This window comes from Somniosus microcephalus, chromosome 16 (assembly GCF_052327205.1).
Source record: "Somniosus microcephalus isolate GS21.2 chromosome 16, FLI_Smic_1.0, whole genome shotgun sequence".
Taxonomy (NCBI): domain Eukaryota; kingdom Metazoa; phylum Chordata; class Chondrichthyes; order Squaliformes; family Somniosidae; genus Somniosus; species Somniosus microcephalus.
Genome location: NC_141002.1, coordinates 35926172 through 35945335, shown reverse-complemented (window position 1 = coordinate 35945335; position 19164 = coordinate 35926172). Strand labels below are relative to the sequence as shown.

At 43.9% G+C, this 19164-nt stretch overlaps 1 protein-coding gene across 2 annotated transcripts in view; it reads right to left on the bottom strand.

Moving 5' to 3' along the window:
• Positions 1-19164, bottom strand: part of scube1 (signal peptide, CUB domain, EGF-like 1) — a 489492-nt gene that overhangs the window by 143529 nt on the left and 326799 nt on the right. The gene's annotated exons all lie outside the window — the stretch shown is intronic.

Below are 19164 nucleotides of genomic sequence, written 5' to 3'. Positions count from 1 at the left end.
TAATAGGTCACTAACAATAAAATGTTTGGACTGCTTCCTATGCTCTGAAGGCACAGATTTCTTCCCTCCCAAAAGAGCTTTAGCAACATTACTGAGATACATTAGCTCCAGGCACCCAAAAAGCCTGTGGCTCCTGGTATTTTGCTGGGAAGTTAGAAACTGCTGCCTGTGTCAACTGATCAGAAAGAAAACTATATCTTTACATACTTTTGTGTCACATATGGTCTACAAATCAGGCTTTGTTTACTGATGTAAAAAAAAGCAATGCCATTCATAGTTTGTTCACATAGATATTTGGAAGTCTGACTTTTAACATATAATTAAGTGACAATTTCAGTCTATCCAGTCTGTATGAGGCAATATATGGCTCCCAGACTGATTAAACACCAAGGTCACAGAGTAAGCCTTTAAAAGATGCTGTTTGTTTTTTCCAATTTACTCCCCACTTTCCCTGAAGGTGTTTCATGGGAGCCAGTTGCTCTCTAGAACCTTTTCCAAGTTGCCATCTGTAGTGTATGTACCTTTAAGAGAGAACGGGCTAGAAATTCAGTAGGCTTTGCGCCCAGTTTTCGCCCAAAGAGGGCTTTTGCGCCACTTGCTGAGCTTTCGCCGATATTCAGCGCTGCAGTAATGGCGGCATTAGCCAGTAGCGCTGCGCCGCCACCGATGACGTCATCGGTGTGCGCAGTGCCCCGCTACCGCCCCGCTACCGGCCCGACCGCCATATTTAGTTGCGGCCGCCTCTTCCGCAGCGGCCGCAAACAGCGATCAGAAAACGGGGCCGTCCTGTAGCGTTAGTGGGGCGAGTTAAGGCGGAGGTGCGGGCGGCCGCCTGCCCGCACCTCCTTCCCCGGCCTCCTCCACCCCCCCCCCCCCGTGGCATTGCCGGCTGTTTTCCGGGAGCCCGGCACTTCTCCGCGGTGCCGGGCTCATTTGCCGGCACTAGTGAGCGGCGATCTCGCTGTTGCAGGCACCTCCCCCTTAAGAGAGGGAGGAAGGCCTGCAGTACCGCAGCCTGCCACTCCGCAGCGGGTGGCGCTGTGGCACCTAGCGCGCCGATATTCAGTTTCAGCGCCCCAAGCGGGGGCGCCGAAACCCTTGAATAGCGGCCGCCTTCGAGTTGGGGTGCTGAAACTGAATTTCCGGCGGGCGCAAGTGGCTCCGCACGCAGCGGCACTTTCTGGGCGCGAGCGAGCTGGCCGCCCCAAACTGAATTTCTAGGCCAACTACTTTTACAGCTCCTGTATACTGTAGTACCGGCAGTGACCACACCTGTATATAAGCCTTGAGCATGCCTCTGTACCCCAGTCTTGAGACTACCCTACTCCAGTAAATACCTGTTGATTGTTAAGTTACAGCATCTGTGTGGTTATTGAAAAACATCATACTCTCAGAATCACGGATCTAACACCATCCTTCATTTGCGAACCCTAGAAAGTGCATGGTTTTTCAAATCTAGTCCTAAGAAAGGGATTTTGTGCCTTTTCTTTTCATTTTGTTCCCCTTTTCTCCATTCCTTTCCTGAGAGGAGTTGGGTTGTGCTGGTTCTGGTAGCCATCGGTTAAGTTGTCCAAATAGCCATTCTTCATGTGTGAGCCTGGATGTGGGGTCCTGTTTCCCTTAGTGCACAAAATGTGTGGAGCACTGAGATTTTCATCCAACATCAGGCTTCTCAAAAATAAATGTTCACGGCAACCTTGCAATTCTCTTCCCCTTTCCAGTACATTACTAATGGGGATCCAAGCAGAAAAGATTCCTGGTCAACAGTAGACCAAGACAGCAATCTAAGTAATTCATTATCTGACTTCTCACTCCTCTCTTGCTAGTGAAAAAGGGATACTTAGAAGGACAAGGGCAGCAGGTGCATGGGGACACCATCACCTCCAAGTTCTCTTCCAAATCGCACACCATTCTGATTTAGACATATGTCACCATTCCTTCATTGTCGCTGGGTCAAAATCCTGCAAATCCCTAACCTAACAGTACTGTGAGAGCACCTTCATCACATGGACTGCAGCAGTTCAAGAAGGTGCCTCACCACCGCCTTGTCAAGGGCAATTAGGGATCGCCAGCCTTGCCAGTGATGTCCACGTCCCAAGAATGAATATTTTTTAAAAAAATGTCAAATAAAAGCTGGAATACCATTTGTGGCTGCAGTATTTGAGGAATAAGTGAAGCATATTGGCAATTCTTTAACAAAATGTACTCCATATGGCCACACTACATATTCACAGCAAGCCCATTAAAACAAATATTTTAGCTCCTACAACAGCACAGTTGACAAATATGCCAAACAGTTAAGTATTAAACCACATACATGGTACAGTACAGAAGGATACAGGATTGATCCTTTGTCTGTGCGGAGTCTGCTGATCTCAGCTGAGACAGCAATGTTCACTACAACTGACCTATGTCAGGGATGTCCAACCCCCACCCCTAGCATCACTTGCAGACCCCCCACCCAAGCCTTGGCAATGAAGAATGGCTATTTAAGCTAGGTATCATATAGTAGACAGTGCCCTTGGGACACTCCATCAGCATGAGTCATGGTTTTAGAAGAGAAGGGAACAAAAAGGGAAGAAAATTGTGAGTTGAGAACTTCTTAAATGAGCGTAAATTAACAAATTGATACTGAAATTAGAAATGATGATTACTTTATCCCTGCACTGAACTAAACTGAAAAAGTGTACTTTGTTGCTCTGTTGGAAGAATGAGTCTGTGCCATAGTGATTTTCAATTAAATGTTTCTGAATCAAACTATGCAGGACACATTAACTATGTGGCAAATAAGTTACGCAGTCGATAGAACTGTGGGAATTTAGCCTAAAGTGGCTTGATTCGAGTGAGGAATGTCAATTGTAGCAGCAATTTGTTTGATCCTATCTGTATACATGATGGAGAAGGGACTTCTTGGTTGTTGTGTCAAAGCTCAATTAACATGCAGCTCACTGAAACTGTATTAGTTTAACTCAGCCCTGACCAATGGGAATTAATGTGGCATTAGAAGTGCACTCAACTGGGCAAATCAGTCTCCTCAGATTGGGATTTGTGGACCTTTGCTCCCCAAACACCAGTAAAGCTAACAGAGAGAAAATAATATAACTTCATATCACCTGGTGTCCATTTAGATAGACAAAATGACCTTGTGTACCACAAAAAATAACTGGCATTAGAGATAATTTTCATTATCATGACATTTAAAACTTAAGTAAATGATCAAAGTCATTTACTGATTGCTTCCCCTTCAGTTAATCTTACAGCAGTAGAAGATGTTGATCTCATTGGTGAATTGAATGGAATGCATGTAAAAGGCCATTTAGAATTGGATAGCTATTTGTATTGTAGCTTGGTTCATGTCAAGAGAGCAATCTAATGCTATGCTTTTTTCACAGTTCTTTCAAGTGACATCAATGCTCCCCTGATTTAGTTTGGTGAAGTAAACAAGTTCAAGAACTTTGGAGAGGAAAGGGAGGTTGGAGATGGGCAGTAGTTTGCATGGACAGAGGGGTCGAGGGTGGGGTTTTGAGGAGGGGGTGATGACTACGGTTGTGAAAGCGAGGGGGACACTTCCTGAGAAGCAGGAATCTAATGCCTGTTAGGGAAGGAAACCTGCCGTCCTTACCTGGTCTGGCCTATACGTGACCTGAGTCCCACACAAATATGGTTGACTTTTAACCTCCCTCTGAAGTGGCCTAGCAAGCCAATTAGTTGTATCAAACCACTATGAAGAATACAACTGAACAGACCACTTGGCTGCAATTTAGGCATTGAATTAGGACACGACAAAAGCACACTCAGCCCTGTTGATCTTGAAAAGTCCTCCTCACTAACATCTTGGGACTTGTGCCAAAGTTAGGAGAGCTGGCCCACAGACTAGTCAAGTAACAACCTGACATAGGTATGATTCTGAGAGTATGACTATCAGCCAATGTCCCAGACTCTTCGGTTACCATCCCTGGGTATGTCCTGTCTCACCAGTAGGACAACCCACCAGAGATGGGTGCAAAGTGGTATACAGTCAGGTGGGAGTGGCCCTGTGAGTATTCATTGACTCCGGACCCCATGAAGTCTCATAGCTTCAGGTCAAATATGGGCAAGGAAACCCTCTGCTAACTACCACCTACAACCCTCCCTCAGTTGATAAATCAGTACATCTTCATCTTGAGCACCACTTGCAGGAAGCACTGAGGGTAGCAAGGGCACAGCATATACCCTGGTTGGGGGGACTACAATGTCCATCACCAAGACTGACTCTGTAGCACCACCACTGATCTAGCTGGCTGAGTCCTGAAAGAAACAGCTGCCAGACTGAGCTTTCGGCAGATGGTGAGAGAAGCAACACGAGGGAAAAACCATTTTGACCTCACCCTCAGCAATCTACCTGTCGCAGATGCATCTGTCCACGATAGTATTGGTAGGAGTGACCAACACTCAGTCCTTGGAGACCAAGTCCCACATTCACACTGAAGACATCCTCCATTGTGTCATGTGGCACTACCACCATGTTAAGTGGGATAGATTAAGAACAGATCTAGAAGCTCAAAACTGGGCATCAATGAGGTGCTGTGCAGCATAAGCAGCAGCAGAATTATATTCCATCACAATCGGTAACCGCATGGCCCTGCATATCCCTCACTCCTCCATCAACCCAGATGACTAACCCTGCTTCAATGAGGAGCGTACAAGAGCACGCAGGAAGCAGCACTGGGCTTACCTGAAAATGAGGTACCAACTTGGGGATGTTGCAACACAGGACTACATACATGCTAAATAATGGAAGCAGCATGCGATAGACAGAGCTAAGCAATCCCACAACCAACAGATCAGGTCAAAGCTCTGCAGTCCTGCCACATCTAGTCACAAATGGTAGCGGACAATTAAGCAATGAATGGGCGGAGGAGGCGCCATGAACACCCCCATCGTCAGCACGTCAATGCCAAAGAGAAGGCTGAAGCATTTACAACCATCTTGCATCACAAGTGCCGAGTGAATGATTCTTCTCGGCCTCCGCCTGAGGTCCCCACCATCGCAGAAGCCATTCTTCAGCTAAATTGATTCACTCCATGTGATATCAAGAAACGACCGAGTGCATTGGATACAGCAAAAGCTATGGGCCCCAATAACATCCCGGATGTAATGCTGAAGACATGTGCTCCAAAACTAGCCGTGCCTCTAGCCAAGCTGCTGCAGTACAGCTACAACACTGGCATCTACCCAACGTGGAAAATTGCCCAGATATAACCTGTCCACAAAAAGCAGGACAAATCCAATCCATTCAATTTTCGCCTACTCTCAATCATCAGCAAAGTGATGGGAAAAGTCATCAACAGTGCTATCAAGTGACACTTACTCACCAATCTGTTCACTGATGCTCAGTTTGGGTTCCACCAGGACCTCTTGGCTCCAGACATTACAGCCTTGGTCCAAACATGGATACAAGAGCTGCATTCCAAAGGTGAGGTGAGAGTGACTACACTCGACATCAATGTAGCATTTGACAGAGTGTGGCACCAAGGAACTCTACTAAAACTGAAGTCAATGGGAATCATACGAAAACTCTTCAGTGGCTGGAGTCATACCTGGCATTAAGGAAGACTGTTGTGGTTGCTGGAGACCAATCATCTCGGCCTAGGGCATCCCCTGTTTTTACCAGGCATAAGATTTTTAAAGGTTTTCAGTGGGCGGATGTGGTGTATGTAACCTGTTCCACCTTAAGAGAACTTAAGCCTGTTCCACCTTAAGAGATGTACTACTTTCTCTGGCTGCTGTATACGTAATACCGGTGGTGACCACCGGTATATAAGCACTGTGTAGTAAGATGTATTGCAGATCGTTCTGACCTCCAACCAGTAAAGACCTGTTGAACTTTAAGCTTGTAGCCGGTGTGTTATTAATTACAACTAGAACACACAGACTTTACAGCGGAGGTGTGCAGAAAGCGGAACTCCCTGCCTGCGGACGCGCTTCTCCCGGGCAGGCGGAGGATCTGTCAGATTCTTGACAGAATGGATGTGCCGGGTTTGAGCGCATGCGCTTTGCATGCCTGAAACCAACACTTGCGAGGCCCCTATGGGTGCGTACACACCCGTGCGAGTCAGAATATCCGGCCCAGAGAGTTAGCATGCAGATACAGCAAGTAACTAGGAAGGCAAATGGCATGTTGGCCTTTATTGCTAGAGGGTTGGAGTACAAAAGTAAAGAAGTCTTGCTACAATTGTACAGGGCCTTGGTGAGACCACACCTGAAGTACTGTGCAGAGTTTTGTTCTCTTTATCTAAGGAAGGATATAATTGCCTTAGAGGTGGTGCAATGAAGGTTCACTAGATTGATTCCTGGGATGAGAGGGTTGTCCTATGAGGAGTGATTGAGTTGATTGGGCCTATATTCTCTGGATTTTAGAAGAATGAGAGGTCTCATTGTAACATATAAGATTCTGAGGGGGATTGACAGGGTAGATGCTGAGAGATTATTTCCCCTGGCTGGAGAGTCTAGAACCAGGGGGCATAGTCTCAGGATAAGGGGTCGGGCTTTTAAGACTGAGATGAGGAGGAATTTCTTCACTCAGAGGGTTGTGAATCTTTGGAATTCTCTACCCCAAAGGGCTGTGGATGCTCAGTCATTGAGTATATTCAAGGCTGAGCTAGATAGATTTTTGGACTCTAGAGGAATCAAGGGATATGGGGATAGGGCAGGAAAGTGGAGTTGAGGTCGAAGATCAGCCATGGTCTTATTGAATGGTGGAGCAGGCTCAAGGGGCCGTATGGCCTACTCCTGCTCTTATTTCTTATGTTCTTATGTAAGACATGGACAGACTGATGAAATAGGCAGACACATGGCAGATGAAAATTAACGCAGAGAAGTGTTAAGTGATACATTTTGGCAGGAAGAATGAGGGGAGGCAATGTAAACTAAATGGTGCAAAGCAGATTTACTAGAATGGTACCAGGGATGAGGTACTTGTTATGTGGAGAGACTGGAGAAGCTGGGATTGTTCTCTTTAGAGCAGAGAGGGTTAAAAAAAGATTTGATAGAGGTGTTCAAAATCATGAACAGTTTTGATAGAGTAAATAAGGAGAAGCTGTTTCCAGTGGCAGAAGGGCCGGTAACCTGAGGACACAGAGTGATTGGTAAAAGAACCAGAGGTGACATGAGGAAACATTTTTCTACACAGCAATTTGCTGTGATCTGGAATGCATTGCCTGAAAGTGTGGTGGAAGCAGATTCAATAGTAACTTTCAAAAGGGAATCAGATAAATACTTGAAAGGAAGAAATTTGCAGAGCTAAGAGGAAAGAGCAGGGGAGTGGGACTAGTTGGCTAGCTCTACCAAAGAGCTGTCACAGGCACAATGGGCCAAAACTGGGCAAATGGCTGTATTCTATGCGGTATGATTCTATGAAAAATACAAAGGGATAGTTTGGGAGAATTTTTTTTTATATAGAGAGGGTTATTCGGAATGCCATACCAGAAACAGTCATAAAAGCAGAATGCATAATAGATTTTAAAAGGGAAGTGGATAAGTATTTGAGAGAAAGATTTAAAAGGATATAGGGAAAGGGAAGGGGAATGGGACAAAGTAAATAGATCTTTCAGAGGGCCAGCACAGGTACAATGGGCTGAATGGCCTCCTTTTGGGTTGTAAAATTCTCTAGGGGAGAATTCCTGTAATATTCTCCCAATCCTCCACCGCAACATCAGCGAAAAATCGGCAGAACCCCTGGAGAAACAACAGAAATGGCCATTTTTTCTGTGCATGTGCAACTCCTTGTGTACGTGTACAAAGTGCATTGATAGCCTGTATGGGCAGACTGATGGGTCTGAGCACAGGTGACCTGATCAAAGATGGCAAACCTGATACCAAATGCCATGTCATAGGCACCTACAAAACCCTTTTCCAGGGAGAGTTTGATGACTCTGATTGCTTTGGTACAAGGTTATTTACATTGAAAAGTGTAGCATAAAAGGAGGACATTGATGGCCAGGTAATAGAGTTATCGAACAGGAGTTTAAAAAGATGGTTAAAAATAAAAGTGCTATTAAAAATGAGTTAATCTGTCTGTACAGCAATGCACACAGTGTCCGTAATAAAACAGGGGAGCTGGAGGCAATCATGCGTTGCAAGGAACCAAACATAATAGGGATTACTGAGACATGGCTACAGAACTGGGAATTAAACATTGCAGGGTATAACATATTTATAAAAGACAGAGAGAGGAAAAGGGGAGGTGGAGTAGCTGTATTTATTAGGGATAACATAATAGCAGTAGAAAAAAGTGATGCAGCTATCAGCAAGACAGAAATAGAATCCATGTGGAGACAGATAAAAGATAATAAAGGGTTAATGACACTAATAGGGGTAGTCTACAACTAATAGTGGAAGGGAGGTGGAGGAAGAAATATGCAGATAAATTAGGGAAATTAGTAAAAAACATAGAATAATAAGCATGGGGAATTTTAACTACCCCGATATTAATTGGACAGAAGAGGTAGGTAAAGGGGATAAGGGAATGGAGTTCTTACAATGTGTACAGGACTCCTAACCCAATATGTAAAAAGCCCAACATGGGAGGATTCGCTATTGGATCTAGTAATGGGGAATGAATCAGAGCAAATAAGAGAAGTAAAAGTAGGGGAGCATTTAGGCAATAGTGACCATAATATAATACGCTTTAAGATACTAATTGAGAAGGACATAGGTATAACAAAGGCCAGCGTATTAGATTGGAGAAAAGCTGATTTTGAGCGCCTGAGAATAGAACTTGGGAAAATAAAATGGACAACAGTATTGGCAAACAATGATGTAGAATAGCAATGGGAAACATTTAAAATGATGTTCAACAGAGTCCAGGAAAAATATATTCCGCTGATAAGCAAGAACAAGCTAAACACTAATGAGACACCGTGAATGAATAAAGCCATAAGGGACAAATTGAGGATAAGGATAAGGAAAAAGGCATACATTAAGTACATGGACAGCCGGGAAGAGCATGATAAGGGAGAATAAGAGATTAGGAGAGAAGTCAAAAAAAATAATTAGGACAGCAAAGAGGAACTATGAAATTAAATTATCAAGGAACATAAAACAAAATAGTAAAAATATTTTCCAGGCACATAAATAAAAAAGGAAGGCCAGGATGGGAATAGTGCCACTAAGGGATGGAGAGGATAATACCACAGGCAGCAATAGAGAGATGGCAGAGATATTAAATAATTACTTTGCTTCAGTATTTACCAGGGAGATAGAGCAGGTGGAGATAACATCGGATGATGAGAATAGTAATGAGCATTTAAAATAAAACGAGGAGATATAATAAATAAACTAATGAAACTCAAAGAAGATAAAACCCCTGGTCCGGACAGGTTACATCCACACATTTTAAAAGAATCTAGGGAAGAAACAGCAGAGGCATTATGTACTACACATATTTAGTAATTCATTAGAAAAAGGTGTAGTGCCAGAGGACTGGCGGATAGATAACTTAATACCTATATTTAAGAAGAGAGATAGAACATGTCCAGGGAACTATAGGCCAGTCAGCTTAACATCAGTGGTAGGAAAAATAATGGAATCCCTACTAAAGGAGAAAATAGAAGAACATCTAGAAATGAAAAATATAATAATGAGTAGCCAGCATGGGTTTCAAAAGGGAAAGTCTTGCTTGACCAACCTAATTGAATTTTTTGAAGAGGTAACAGAGAGAGTAGACAAGGATAATGCAGTCGATGTAATTTATCTAGATTTTCAAAAGGCCTTCGATAAGGTACCACATAATAAGCTAATGAATAAGGTCAGAGTCAGGGGGCAAGTAGCAGAATGGATAGCTAGCTGGCTTCGAGACAGAAAGCAGAGAGTAGGGGTAAAGGGTAGCTATTCACAGTGGCAGAAGGTGGAAAGTGGGGTCCCACAAAGATCAGTGCTGGGACCACTGTTGTTCACAACTTATATTAACAATTTAGACTGTGGAATCAAAAACACAATTTCTAAATTTGCGGACGACACCAAATTGGGGGGGATAGTCAATACTGAGGAGGACTGCAACAAATTACAATAAGACATTAATAAACTTGCAGAATGGGCATATACTTGGCAAATTAAATTCAACACAGATAAATGTGAGGTATTACATTTTGGTAAGAAAAATAGGGAGGTCACATATTACTTGGAAAATAAGAATCTAAAATGGGGTAGAGGAACAAAGGGATCTCGGAGTGCAAATACACAAATCACTAAAAGTATCGACATAGGTTAACAAGGCCATAAAAATGCAAACCAAGCACTAGGGTTTATTTCTAGAGGGATAAAATTGAAAAGTAGTGAAGTTATGCTAAACTTGTATCGAACCTTGGTCATACCACACTTGGCGTACTGTGTGCAATTCTGGTCGCCATATTATAAAAGGATGTAGAGGCACTGGAGGGGGTGCAGGGAAGATTTACAGGGATGATACCAGAAATGGGAGGGTATACCTATCAGGAGAGGATGAACAGGCTGGGTCTCTTTTCTCTTGAAAAGAGAAGGCTGAGGGGTGACCTAACAGAGGTCTTTAAAATCATGAAATGTTTTGATAAGAGTGGATACAGAGAGTGTTTCCACTTGTAGGGAGGAGCAAAACTAGAGGCCATCAATATAAGATCATCGCCAAAAAATCAAATAGGGAATTCAGAAGAAACATCTTTACCCAGAGAGTGATGAGAATGTGGCACTCGCTACCACAGGGAGTGGTTGAAGCGAATAGTATAGATGTATTTAAGGGGTCATTAGATAAGCATATGAGGCAGAAGGGAACAGAGGGTTATGCTAGAGTTAGATGAGGAAAGACGGGAGAAGGCACGAGTGGAGCATAAACATCGGCATAGACTGGTTGGGCCGAATGGACTGTTTCTGTGCTGTATGTCCTATGTAATCCTATGCAATAAAGAGAGCCTTAAGGTAGCATCATAAAAGCCTCTGAAAAAAATATATCTCGGGTTCCAAAACACAGACTTTTGACCCCATCAAACCAAAAGGCCAATGCCTTTACTTTACAGCTCTGACTTTCAGGCATACCAGAAGGATATTTGAAGCTCCGTTCTCCCAGCTCAGGGCATAAATGCTGTACAATTTTCAAAAATGACTTGTTTGCTGACTTTGTTAGGCATGCATGGACAAACAATGTGTTCCCGTGTTTAATTTAGAAGTCATTGGGGTTATAGACTTGCATCACAGATTATGGTGGTAATCCTTACTTGATTGGCATCCTGTGTTCTCAATGATGAAGTCTGCACAAGAGATTCCACTTTAGATCAGTATCAACACCTTTCAGGCACAAACCAGTCAAGGGCAAAATCATTAAAGGAATGGGTCAGAGGAGCTGCCCAGGTGATTTACAGTCAGCAGTGTATTTAACAGTGAACTCATCAGTAATGAACATTTGAGCAGACAATTTTTAATCTTGTAGCAACAGGTAGATTACAGTTGTAAGCTGCCGAACTGAAACCAATTGCTTTTATGGAAGGAGAAAATGAATTGGAGCATAACTGCATCTAAAAATAATCTCTTCAATTCAGTTATTTACCATATTGACAATAGTTCTGAACATTAAGACACTGGATTGTTTGACATTTGCCATATTTCAAAACTACCATATTATCAACAAAACAAGAAAAGAATAGAAAAAGTTTTAAAGAAACCCATGGCCCAAATTCGACCCCAACCCAGTGCAGTGGTACAAAGGCAAAAGGGATAAATAGTACAAAAATAAGTGTTAGTTGCACTGTCATGGTGGTTGGAAAGAAAGAACTTGTCTTTACATACCATTTTACCACGTCGCTCAGAAACATCTCCAAGTACTTTATAGAGAATAAATTGCATTATACAGTTACTATAGTTATGTGCATAAATGTGACGGACATTTTGTGCACAGTAAAGTCCTACAAACAGCAATGAAATGAATGACTGCTTGATCTGTTTTTGGGGATATTGGCTGAGAGAAAAATGTTTTGCCAAGACACAGAGAGCTTGCTTTGAATAGTGCTATGGTGGTGACCAGCAATCACCACCCAGTAGGGTCTGTGGTTTAAGTGGCATATGATTTTTTTCCCCTTCCTTTTGAGAGACCGACAGCAGAAGTGACACCAAAAGACTATTCATACAGCTACATGCAAATTGGGGTGGGCGCAAGAGGGGAACTTCGGACAACATTTAAAAGTTGAAAAAGATGTTCATTCCTTACCACAAACACAGCACTAAATCTTAATGATAAATGTCTAAGAAGCTAAGCAAAGATTCACACTTGTACAAGAAGCAACATTTGCATATGCAGGTGCTGCCAGAAAAAAATAATCTTAGTCGATGTTCCACCTACATTTGTGAACAAATTAACCAAGTGTGATAGTGCCCGAGAGAGGGCAAAATGCCAACCTAACTGGGGGATCAATTCCTTCAGGTCACAAAGTCTAATAGCTGTTAAGTAAACACCAAGTGAGGTAAGAGTTTGATTGCTCTTGAGGTTTAAGGGCACAAACTCTGGTTTTCTTTCTCTTTACTGCACTTTAATACGGTAGTTGCTGACTGTACATTCTCTAACTAACACTGCTGTAATTAATTAGAATATTTGGGGGGCTTTAAAGCAACCACCATCAATCATTTAAACTTGATTTCCCGAACGACATGGGACTCTGCAGCTTGCAGTTAGATGTTCTGTTTCTTCGAGTTGCAGTGGAAGTTTGAACTGGATTAATTTTTCAGGGCCAGAGAGGTTGCTCAGCAGTAATTATCACTTACCATGCTGTTAAAAACTCACTTACTCCTGAATGCACCAGCCCTAACATTTTCAGGCGTTTTTAGTGTGGAATTAGTGGGCAAGTGCAGCACATTCATTCCGTTGCAGTCATTTCAATGCTGAGTCTATCAGTGAGAATTGCAACAGCACACTATGTGGAGGTGCAGGGTATCTCTGACAGCAACTTCTGGATTCCGCGTTTAACTGCGCATGAGCAGATGCCAGAAGTTGTTATCCAATTTACCCCATAATAATGGTGAGCGCTGATAGCTTCACCGGTATTATTATAGCAAAATCCGGGCCATTGTGTTTTTCACACACGCTCTCACATACTCTTCTGCAATCTTTTCAAAAGTGAACTGATATGCTTGGTGAGATAAGGCCAACAAGCCTGATTTTTCATGGTGAGATTTGAGGGGAGAATATAATGCTGCACCACTGACAAGTGTGAGTCTCATTAAAGACTGACTTTCATTCAAATTAGCTGAATTTCCTGACTTCAGGCAAGACTCCACCACAGTGCACACCTTGCCAATATAAATGGATTCATTGGAGATCCTGGGGCCTGGCCTGCTTAAGTAGGTTTCTGAAAGGTAGATTAACGTTGGGCAGTGTCACATTTTTGGGTTTCCTGTATCCTTATTACGCTCTATTCTTTTAGGTTTCCATGTTTGAGACTATATCCTGCCGAGTGTTTTCAATGGTTTTGATATCTAGGTAAAATTTGCATTTCCAGATATTGAGCAGAGAAGCTTTTCCAGATTATCTCTGGATCTATCCCATGCCTTTGTGAGATTCTCCTGATCTTTGGAAGATGGCAGAATAACACTACACTAGACTATTTCAGGCTTTAACGGCCAAACACATCTATTAAATAATAATAAAACAAGCAAATAATATCAGTAACATTAACATTTTTTTACAGTAGTTAAGCGTAATTAGCTCCCCTATAATAGAAAATAAATAATTTGCCACTTCTCTGTTAAACTATACTGTAATTAATTTTCTTACATAGTGGTTGTTTTTTTTTCTTTTTCTCACCAATGATGGAAATTATCTGATTTAACTAAATTTCTCTTTGGAAGTTTTAGACAGATTTTCCGATTTGAAAAAGACAGGCTGATATATACTTTTGAAATGTTGACTGGATCTTCAGGAATTTAAATATTGGTTAAGTTCAAGAAGATCTATCAAACATATATTTGAACAAATCACTGGATGTCGAGTGGTTTGGTCCCTCCCTTGGAGCTGTTTTCTGTTGAACTAATTGTTGCAACAAAATCTAATGAAAGGTCTGGAACACTCTTCTGTGAGTGAAATTGGTTTTTAACCCCTTCTGTACTGTTGCAGAATTCAGGAAGTCAGTCTCATGCTAAATCTTACATAAGAATGCTTCATTTTTGGCACAAAAAGTTATGAAGATTTTTTTGTTTACATTTTCTGGTAGATTTGCTGCATTTTGCCTCAGGCATTAGTTGGCTTTGTTTTTTTTCTCCAGCGGGTCAGGACCCCGCTGTGACCCCGCCGCCATGCGCCTTTACCAAATGTCGGATCTGTCAGTGCTGAGCAGACCCGACATGCTGCGGCGGGGGAGGCATTTAAAATCATTAGTGGCTTGTTTACAGCCACTTATCAATGGTTTTTTCCCAGCCTTTTGGATCTGACAGGTCGCCCACCAGTTTTCCACTGTGCCTAGACCTCGTCTGTGAAGCTGAGGCGGAAGGTCAGTAGTCATTGAATCAGCTGATGAGTTGACAGCTTCAAATGTCAAGTCAAAGCTCCCAGCTGAGTGAGAAATGTTCCCTTAACCACTAGCTTCTCTAAACTGCATTTCCAATACAGATTCAGGATGCTGCAAGTCTTTACACAAGTCTCCATCCAGTCTGACCTCATTACCTCTCCCACCATTGACAGATCGCTTCTGTCATCTCTACTTCACCTGCCATCTATTCCATCAGCATGGGTGCCCTTTATACTCTCTCACCTTGGTCCGCAGAATCCCACCACGATCAACCCCAACACCAGCAGCACCAGGCACACCAGCATCACCAACAACAACACCAACCTTCTCCGCAATCAACTGATGCTGCACAGAACACAGGGTATCAGCACCTGACCACATTGCTGCCCAGGAGGCCAGGGATGGCCTTTCCATTACCAGATTTACTTCACTGTATACCCTGGCTGCCACATGATGTGCCAGGTTGACACCACCCCACACCAACACCATAAAGCATCCCTACAATATCCAAGCCATTCCTTTCACACTCATCACCATTGCGGGGGGTACCGCTATGTCTCACCATTCACTGCAACTCACTGAGCTACTTCCAAAGGTGCACACAAATCTGTCCAAGAATGCAAAATGTTGAAAATAAAGGTTTCAATGTTTGACACCATATTAACAGAAACTTTACATGAACATTGCATAAAACACTCAACTGCCTACCCTTGTGTGTTGTTAGTTGGTATGATTGCCGTAGGATGAGGGTGAGTGTGAGGGGTGGCTAGTGAGATGAGGATGTGATAATGTAGATAGGGAGGGATGGGTGGAGGTGCAAGGTGAGTTGGTGTGAATAAGGATGTGCAGGACTAGGGTATGAAAGGCAGAGTGATGGGGATATGATGAGAGGCACAGCAGGATGAGGTTGCGTGTGGCTTTGTACTAACGGTTTGTGATCTACTGAGATCATTGAAATGTTTGCGGCACTGCACCCAGGTCCTCCTGACCACATCCCTGCTTGTGCCCTCCTCAGCAATGTGCAACCAGGCTGTGTTGATCTCCTGGGGAAGTCTCTTCTGCCCATTGGAAGCATATGGAGGGAGTCATGGGAGAGCCTGGGTGCATCATATCAACCCTATGACCTACATAAACAGAAAGGGTTTGCACTCAATTAATGGTCAGGTGGTATCTGAACAACAACTTACATTTATATAGCGCATTTAACATAGCAAAACATCCCAAGACCACATGTCATTGTCCAAGACCCTGGGAACTGCCATGATACTTTCATTGTGCAGCAGGCCGCGGCACCTACAAGTATCTGAAGGAGAAGAAACACTAGTCTGGATGTTCCAACAGATATTATTTTTTTTAAATACCAGTTTGAAAAAATAAAACAAAATGCTCAGTCCCATTAGTGGAGCACTCAATGGAATATCAAAATTGCACCAGGGTCCTACAGATTTGTATCTTTAAGTGGCCACCTGCTTGCTTCAGATGGAGCGCTGCTCATCTATTTCCCGGCCAGCTCCAAATTTCGGCAGGAACTGGGCAGTAAGTGCTGCCCATACTTTTTGGCCCACTACCACCCCAGTCCCACCCAAAAACACGGAAGATAAACAGCCCAAGTGTGTGCCAAAGTACAATGGTTGTATGCAGTGTTCCAAATGGAGCCCAGTCTGCTATACCACATTGCTATATAATGTGAGTCAACAACATTCATAAATTTCTTTAAAATCTGTTAAATAAACTGTTGAAGTGGATGCTCTTGAAATGAATGAATCATTTTGATTTAGAGATAGAAATTGAATTCCAGTTATAAAAGAAATTCTATCAAAAGGCTATTTAGCATTTAAAATAAAACAAAATAATTTTGGGCTATATTAGCCTCTGTTCACAAAAAAGGGAGAAATTCTCTTTTTCTTTGTAATTTATGAAATAATACGAACACATTTTCAACGTCACCATCTGGGTGGTAACTCAGTGAATCGCCTGCCCACTGTAATCAAAGGGACGAAAATCGGGCGGGTTCGACAATGGACCCCTCCACCAGGTTGCTCCCAGGCAGCCAACTTGTAAATTACTCCCATGGTTTTGTCATTTGTACTTGTAATATTTTAAGAAGTTGTTTTTTTTAAAGTAGTAATGTTCAAATAAAAGGCCCAAACTGCCTTTTTTCTTCAGCTGCTAGAAATAGGTGCATGGTCTTTGTTTGATACAGTTCTGAACACTTGATGTTAATCTCGTCTTTCTTGCGCTAAACCTCACCTAAATCTCCCTGAATAGACCTTTACAGACACAAAGCCAGCTTGAAAAATTTACGCTCTGCTTGCCTTTCCTAAAGAGATTATCCAAGACAAGCCCTGGGAAGATTTATCCTGTACAACTGCAGAACGTTAGCTGATGTAATTTGTCAGCAGCTTTGGGTTTCAGCTGGGGTGGTGGCACATTTAGCCCTGCAATTGCTGCTCTTAATGCTATGAAGAGAAAAAAGCACTCAGCCAAGTGTTGACTGAATGCAATGTTAAACACAGTCTAATCTCTGCCAGAAACAGGTGCTTACAAAAGGTCTAGCCTGTGTACAATAGGAATTGGTATATGATCACAGAAAAGCCTCGGTATCAGTAACAGAAATTTCCATTGTTATCACTTTCATGTTTTCTTTGTTACAGCTTCAATTTCCTGAAGCAACATGCTTTGATATTTTGATGGAGTGTGTCACATATACATTTAAATGTAAACAGTTTCCCTCTGGACAAATCTATTCAGACATTTTTTCTTAAACTGATCAATAGAGGTAGGCTGAATGTCGATGCCGGGCAGCAATCCAAACTGACTGAACAAGATCTGTTTGGAATAACTGGGTCAGGATTGAACTTTTGTCACAAAAGGTTCAGGGGGAGAAATTCAGTTGTTAGCGCCTTAAGAGGGCGATAAGTGGGGCCCAAAGCGGCTAGCGCCCGGGCGCGGCGAGACCTGCGCCTCTCGCGAAATTGAGCAGACATTTAGCGGCGGCGCAAACCCGCAATGCCCGCTCAGCTGCGCATGCAGATCCTTACGTCATTTCATGGTGCAACGCCCTTGGTGCGCCCCGAACCGGAACTTCAGTGGCGCCCCCCTTCTTTCCGCCTGGTGCTCCCAGAGACTGGTTGACTGGAACGGTTCCCAGTCGCTGTGGGGTTGGGGGGGCGCTATTTAAAGGGGGCTCTTCCTGGCTTCTTAGTGGTAGCCATTTTTGGACCACTCCTTCTGTGTGAGAGAGAGAGAGATTTGCAGAGAGACAAAGGGAGAGAGCTTTCTGCATTGAGTCAGCACTCGCACAGGTACTTCTGGCTTCAGCCCAGAACTTTGCAGTTGGATTGATTTTTCAGTGCCATAGCCTTGAGTGGCCATATATTATGGGGGCTACAATGGGTGGAAACGTTGGGTTTCTCTATTGCATTGAGAGGGCTCAGAGATGCTGAGAGAGAGTGCCAATCATGGCCAGATGGAGGAGGGCCAACAGGCGTCGGCACAGGAGGCCTTACACTCCCAGGGTATACCGCTAGCAGTTCTCCTACCTCAACATGTCTGAGGAGCAGTGTATTCGGAGGCTTCGATTCAGAAGGGAGGTGATCACTGAGCTCTGCCACCTGCTTCAGACAGATCTGCAGCCTCAGCCTAGGAGCAGGACGTCTCTGTCGGTGGCAGTGAAGGTGACAGTGGCTCTCAACTTCTATGCTACCGGCTCCTTCCAATCCGCTACTGGGGACATTACCAATGTCTCCCAGTTCGCGGTGCATTGCTGCATCCGCCAAGTCATGAATGCCCTCTTCAAAAGGAGACGTCAGTACATTTCCTTCCCCATAACCCTGGACAAGCAGCAAGAGCGCGCAATGGGATTTGCAAGAATAGCGGGCTTCCTCGTGGTCCAGGGCGCCATTGACTGCACGCATGTGGCTTTGTGGGCGCCTCAAGAGAATGCCGAGGATTACCGCAACCGGAAGGGGTTCCATTCGTTGAACGTGCAGTTGGTGTGTGACCACAGACAGCTGATACTAGCTGTCAATGCCCGCTTTCCAGGCAGCAGCCACGACGCCTTCATCCTGCGCCAGACTTCTGTGACAGACCTTTTCGAAGCCCCGGCTCACCCAGGAGGCTGGCTTCTCGGGGACAAGGGCTATCCTTTGTGCACCTGGCTGATGACCCCGCTCCGTGCGCCCAGCACCCCTGCTGAAGAACAATACAATGACAGCCATCAAGCGGCCAAGAACATCATTGAGCACACAATCGGCATGCTAAAGCAACGGTTCCGCTGTCTGGACCATTCCGGGGGAGCCCTTCAGTACTCGCCTGAGTGAGTCTCCCATTTCGTTGTAGTGTGCTGCATGCTGCATAACCTGGCTATCCTCAGGACTCAGCCACTGCCAGCAGACATTGGAGCACCACCAGAGGAGGAGGAGGATGAGGAGGAGGAGCACCAAGACAGGAGGGAGGCACAAAGTGCAAGGGCCGTCCGTCAGCGGCTTATTGCAAGTCGGTTCTAGGCCCCCTCTGAGGGAATGGCTTGTGCCATTGAAAGAACATGAATGGAACGGTTCCGCAAACCCTGAGCCGGTCAAGGCAACAAATAGTTCAAAGGGCAAACATGCACAATCTGAATAAAGACAATTATTTGTTTAACAAACTCTGTGCCCTTCCC